The following is a 5,631-nucleotide window of genomic DNA, read 5'->3' as shown; positions in this document are numbered from 1 at the left end:
ATGATAGATAGATAGATAGATAGATAGATAGATAGATAGATAGATAGATAGATAGATAGAAGCCAAAGGACAGAGTCAGCCTTCTGGATTTCTTGGGAGAGAGCACCATGGAGGTAGCACGTTAAGTCCATAGGGAATCTGCATCTTCTTTTTCCTTCCCAGGTGCCTGACTCTACAAGACCACAGTTACTTCTGGCTTCCCTATTTAGTGCTGGGCTTGGTCTTGCCGGCTAAGTCTCCAGCCCAGGACCCACTCCCTTCTCCCCGGGGCACAAGCTTACCTGCTTCAAATCTCAGTATGAATCTCACCTCCTCGGATGGTCCCTCTATGACCAGTTTCAGATCCCTGTCTCTACCAGCACGACCACACTCTTCTGTGCCTTCAAACCACTTTGTATTAGCCAAACATAGGCGCTAACTCTTCCTGAGCCTCAGTTTCCTGAACGCGATCTAATGCATGTTGTTGTCGTGTGGTTGGTGGGATGCTATATCAAGATGGTGCGATGTCGTTGGTGTTCAGTGCTATCAAGTTAGTTCCAGTTGACCATGACCCTACCTGTGGTCAACAGAAGGAAACGCTGCCTGGCCCTGAGCCTTCCTCAAGACCTTTCCTATATTTAAGCCATTGTTGCAGCTCATCGCGTGTCTTCCTCTTTATCACTGGCCTTCTTCTTTCAGCAAGCACGCTGTGTCGTCTGCACATTGCAGACTGTTCACGAGCCTTCTTCCACCAATCCCAGTGCAGCCTTCTTCTTCGTCTAGCCCAGCATCTCCGGCTCTCTGCTCAGCACACAGAGTGAAGAAGTATGAAGACAGGACACGACTCTGATGCACGCTCTCTTAAATTTGACAAACACAGTGTGTTCTTGCTTGTCCAGTTTGGCCTCTGAAACAGCGATCGTATGTACAGCAGAGTGAACCACTACCTGGTCCTACAGAGGCACCACTGTAGGTACAGAAAAACTGCCTTGTGAGTAAATTACAAAATGGTTCGTGAACTTATTTAATGAATACTTATGGAGTGACCCTCTGTACCCAGAAGTTCCTTAGGAATCGGGGACCAAGTGGTGAACACAACAGGGAGTGTACTCTCATGGACATTATAGCCTAAGAGACGTGTGGGAAGGTAGATTAGGGCCATACATACGTATACAATAATACTGCCTTTCCATTTCAGAAGGGAACGCTCCTCTACAGTGTTCAGAGGCAGATGGCTAGGAACTTCTTGTGAATGAACAGCTTACTACTTTCAACTCATCCCAGAATCACAGCTCCAAATACAGTGAAAAGTACTTTGTTTAATTTTAAGTAAAAGAAAATCAGCCGAGACCAAACTCACTGCCACTGAGTCCGTTCAGACTCAGAGCAAGTGTGCACTGGGTTTCCAAGTCTATCATCTTCACGGGACCAGATGGCCTCCTCTTGCTTCCATGGAGTAGCTGGTGCATTTGAACCACCAACCTTGCAGTTAGCAGACTTGCTTACCTGAGAACCCCGTGTGATGGTTAACGTATGTGTCGACTTGACTTGGCCATGATTCCCATTAAGTTTTGGCTGGCTTCCATTTTAGGACCTGATAATAACAATTGTGTTTCATGTGCTAGAAATCCCAAACTTTATGTGTCAACAAGGTCACATTGGGGTGGGCTGTATCTTGACCACAGATTGATTCAAGTCACAGCTGTACTCTAAGGTAAAAGGAATTTGCCTCGGGTGTGACCTGCATCCTATATACATCCAGATACTCTGGCAAAGTTTCCTCCTCCATCCAGCTTGTTAACAACTGACCTCTAACTCTTGGGCCTGGAGCCAGCAGCCTGTCATTCTGACCTACAGATTCTGGGAGTCACTGGCTTCTGCAGCCCTGTGAGCCAACAGCCTGACTCTGGTTTGGGGATCTTCCAGCCTCCGCAACAGGGTGAGGATTTTGGCACTACTCATCTGTGTGCTGTGAACACTCGGTGGGCATAGCCAAGTCAAAAACCATCTCCTGTGGGCTAGGTATCAGTAAAGCTTAATGTGGTACAAGACAGGTGGACACTGCAGTGTGGAGGATCATGGAGTGCACACACGACTCGGTCATTCTTCAGTCGGTGATGAGGAAGGCTTGTCTCTCACTTGTCGTCAGGTTTCTCTCCATCACAAATCTAGTCACCATAGAGATGAGAGAGTTGTTTTTTTCTAATCTTTGGGGCTTAATTCAGGAAGAGATGGGAGTCAAAGATGTCCCTTGGACCAGGGGTTCTTGTGCTGAGAACCTCCTAGACCCAGGAGACAGCTGTAACACAGCGATGGCATGGCGTGATGAGAAGCTCTGACAGAGAAACAGCTGCAGTGGAACCAGGGCACTGGGGGGCAACAAGGTGTTGGGCTCCCCTGCCAGGAAGCAAGGCAGCTACAGCGGGCATGCTGGCACACAGAGCAGAGAGCTCTTAACCTTCAAGCAAGAGGTTTTCTGATAGAGTGGGCTGCCTCTGGGCACTTACACGGAAAATCAAGTTTTGTAACACTTGTCCCTGGGGACCTGAGAGGAGGTTTACCCCAGGGGGCTGGGAGGAGCCTCAGAATCCTCAAGGAGCCCTGTCTTTAGGGGCTGCAGAGAGGAGCATGTTCTCAGGGTGCTGAGGGAAACCTGTCCTGAGCAGCTTGAGGGGATGACTACTCTGAGGGGGCTGAGAGGAAGGCGCCCTGAGGGGGCTCAGGGAGCCCCACGTGGCCAGGGCTGTCCTGAGCTGAAAGAGGAAGACTGGCCTTCCATGCTGCTCGAGCCTGTCCCTGTTGATCCCGGTCCGGTCCGGAATTGCAGCCTGTCCCTTTTCTAACTAACCCCTTGGGGTGAGCGTCTTCGGCGCGTTCTGGGTGGCTATTCGACAAAGCATCCAAGTGAGCCAAGGGATGGTGAGTGCCCTGGGAAGTACAGCTGGTATCAGAACTGGTAACCACGTTCAGGAGAAGGGGCCTGCCTGACTTTCACCCTGTAGGGTCAGCCCTGGGCTGATGCTGGTGACCTTCCCACCCGACCCCGACCCCAGTGATGTCAGACAAGTGGGTTGGACCACATCACCCAGCCACTCTCGCTCAGTGACTCATCGTCTGAGCTCACTAGGTCCTCATGACCACCACCCCGTGCCTGTCGCTCCGTCGTGCTGTGGGGGCTGGTGGGCCGCTGTGACACCAGAAGCTGTGCCGCCAGTGTATCCAGTACCAGCCGGGTCCCCTGTGGTAGGCACATTTCCTCAGAGCTTACAGAGGAGGAGGAGGAAAGCCCTGGGACTCACTCAGCCCCGCGCAGCACCACAGTGTGAAGGCAGCGCACACCAGGCCCAGTCACGTACCCTGAATGCTCCGATGACCAAAGATGACCCAGGGCTGACCGGCCTTCTGTCCAGTGACAAAAGTCACCCTGCGTCAGGACCCACCAGGAGCAGACGTTCCTAAGGAACGAGTGAATCCACTTCTCCCTGCCCGTGAGGGTGAGACCAGGTGTCGCGATGCACACGTCAGTACCAGACCCCAGTGGGGCGCCCACCGCTGTCACCTGGGAACAGCCGGGTCCCTTTGTGCAGAATCCCCCATAGTGCCCCTTGCTTTGCAAGCATTCGCTTCAGACTTGTCACGTGGACAAACCAGAAGGAGCCGTGCACAAACCAGGGTTTCTGCTGCTTTTTTTCTTTTTAATCGTTTTGGAAGGAACTTTGGCAAAGGGGAATTTTCCTTGCATCCCATCCCATCATGGAGGGCTCAGGCAGAAGCGGGGGGCCAGGCGGCTGCACGCTCTGTTTCCCGGTGATTTCTCCGGCCAGACCGATCTGGCCCCCTCCCAGGATCCTGGCTAACGTGGTCGGAGAGATGTGTGTCTGTCCCAGTTTCACACTTAGGATCTCCTCAGTCATTGCATCCATGGAAGCTTCCATCAGCAAAGTTTGAGGATGGTATTGGCCCTCAAATGTGAGCAAGAAGGTGGGGCGGCGGGGTGGGGGTGGGGTGGGGAATCCCAAAACACTGTGGATTTCAAGCAAACAGGGATACTGGAAGAGACTGACTGACGGAAGGAAGCAAAATGAAAAAAAAGAAAGGTAGGTAAGATGCAAGTCTTCCCAGAAGACCCACTTCAGCCAGACTTGTTTCTTCCAGCACTCCTAAGATATAGTCAGCCGTGAGCAACAGAGCCCTGGACCACCCAGCAGAAATCCCCCCACGTACCCTCAGAAGTGGTTTCTGTCAGCAAGCGGTTTGGAAGCCCAACGTCAAGCCCACAGAGAAAGGGGAAGGTTTATTAACTTGCCTTCAGGAGGTTTTTCTATTCGGAAATGGAAATCAGAGCCTTCAAAGAAGGGAGAGATGGTTCCATCCGACTTCTTAAGAGGATGGGGAAGCGGGGCCCCTTCCTGAGACAGACCCTCTGCTCACGCTGCCTTCTCGGCTGTCTTCCTGGTCCCTCTGCCCCAGGTTCCCCCACACCTTGGAGTCTCACCTTCCACGGCCTGCGCTTCCCAACACCAGGGTCTCCACACACCCCTCCTCAAAGCCCGGAGAGTTCTTTTCTCTCTCCCCTGACCAACTGCCCACTACAGGCATCCATTTAAATAGCAGTCCCTGGGGGCGGGGAGGAGGGTGGGCCAAGACCCCTGGTGGCCCTGTCAAGAACACGCTGGACTGCTACCCACACAGTGGGTGGTTCAGACAATGCCGGTCATTTCTTGGGAGAAAGATGAGGCTGTTTCCCTTTGAGATTGACAGCCGTGGAAACCCTCCAGACTCATAGTGGTTCTCAACCTTCCTCGTGCTGCGACCCTTCAATACAGTTCCTCACATTGTGGGGACCCCCCCAACCATAAAATTATTCTCGTTGCTACTTCATCACTGTCATCTTGCTACTGTTATGAATCGGGCGACCCCTGTGAAAGGGTCTTTGGACCCCCAAAGAGGTCGTGACCCACAGGTTGAGAACCGCTGCTCCAGGGGGCTGCCGTGCGTTGAAGTGGACTGGGGTTCGGTGTCTCTCCCCTTGGGGAGCAGAGGACCTCTCTGGATACCCCAACACGGACACGCTGCTAGAGGTCTGCCAGTGTCACTCTGAGAGCTTCCTGAGCTTCCTTTGCTGGTTTTTTTTATTGTTTTATTGGGAGCTCTTACAGATATCATAGCACTCCATAGTTCAATCACATTAATCAGTATTATACAATTGCTACCACAATCAGTTTCAAAACACTTTCTTATAACAATGGCAACATATGCACAAATATGCTTGATACAATTGATGTATGGATTGTTATAAGAGCCCCCAGTAAAAGGATCTTTTAATAAAAAGAAAGGAAAAAAAACATTTTCTTTCTTCTTGAACTCCTTGATATCAACTCCCCTTTGTGCCCTCCCTCCACCTAATCTACCCCCCAGGAACCCTTAATCCTTTTTTTTCTATAATAGTTTTTTTCCCCATATCGTACACAATCCAATAGATCCATTCACATGCACTTCTGTTGTTCGATCCCATCCAGTGGGGTTATACCATCGTCGTGCTATCAGCTTCCCATTCCTGCACTCCCTTTTCACGATGGCTACACTGTTGGTGACCATGCACTTCCTTTTCACAAGGGCTACACTGTTGGTGACCATGCACTTCCTTTTCAC

Source organism: Echinops telfairi, unplaced genomic scaffold (genome assembly GCF_000313985.2).
Source record: "Echinops telfairi isolate 266 unplaced genomic scaffold, ASM31398v2 ScPeMD7_70;HRSCAF=299, whole genome shotgun sequence".
NCBI classification, from domain to species: domain Eukaryota; kingdom Metazoa; phylum Chordata; class Mammalia; order Afrosoricida; family Tenrecidae; genus Echinops; species Echinops telfairi.
This window is presented reverse-complemented; position numbering follows the sequence as displayed.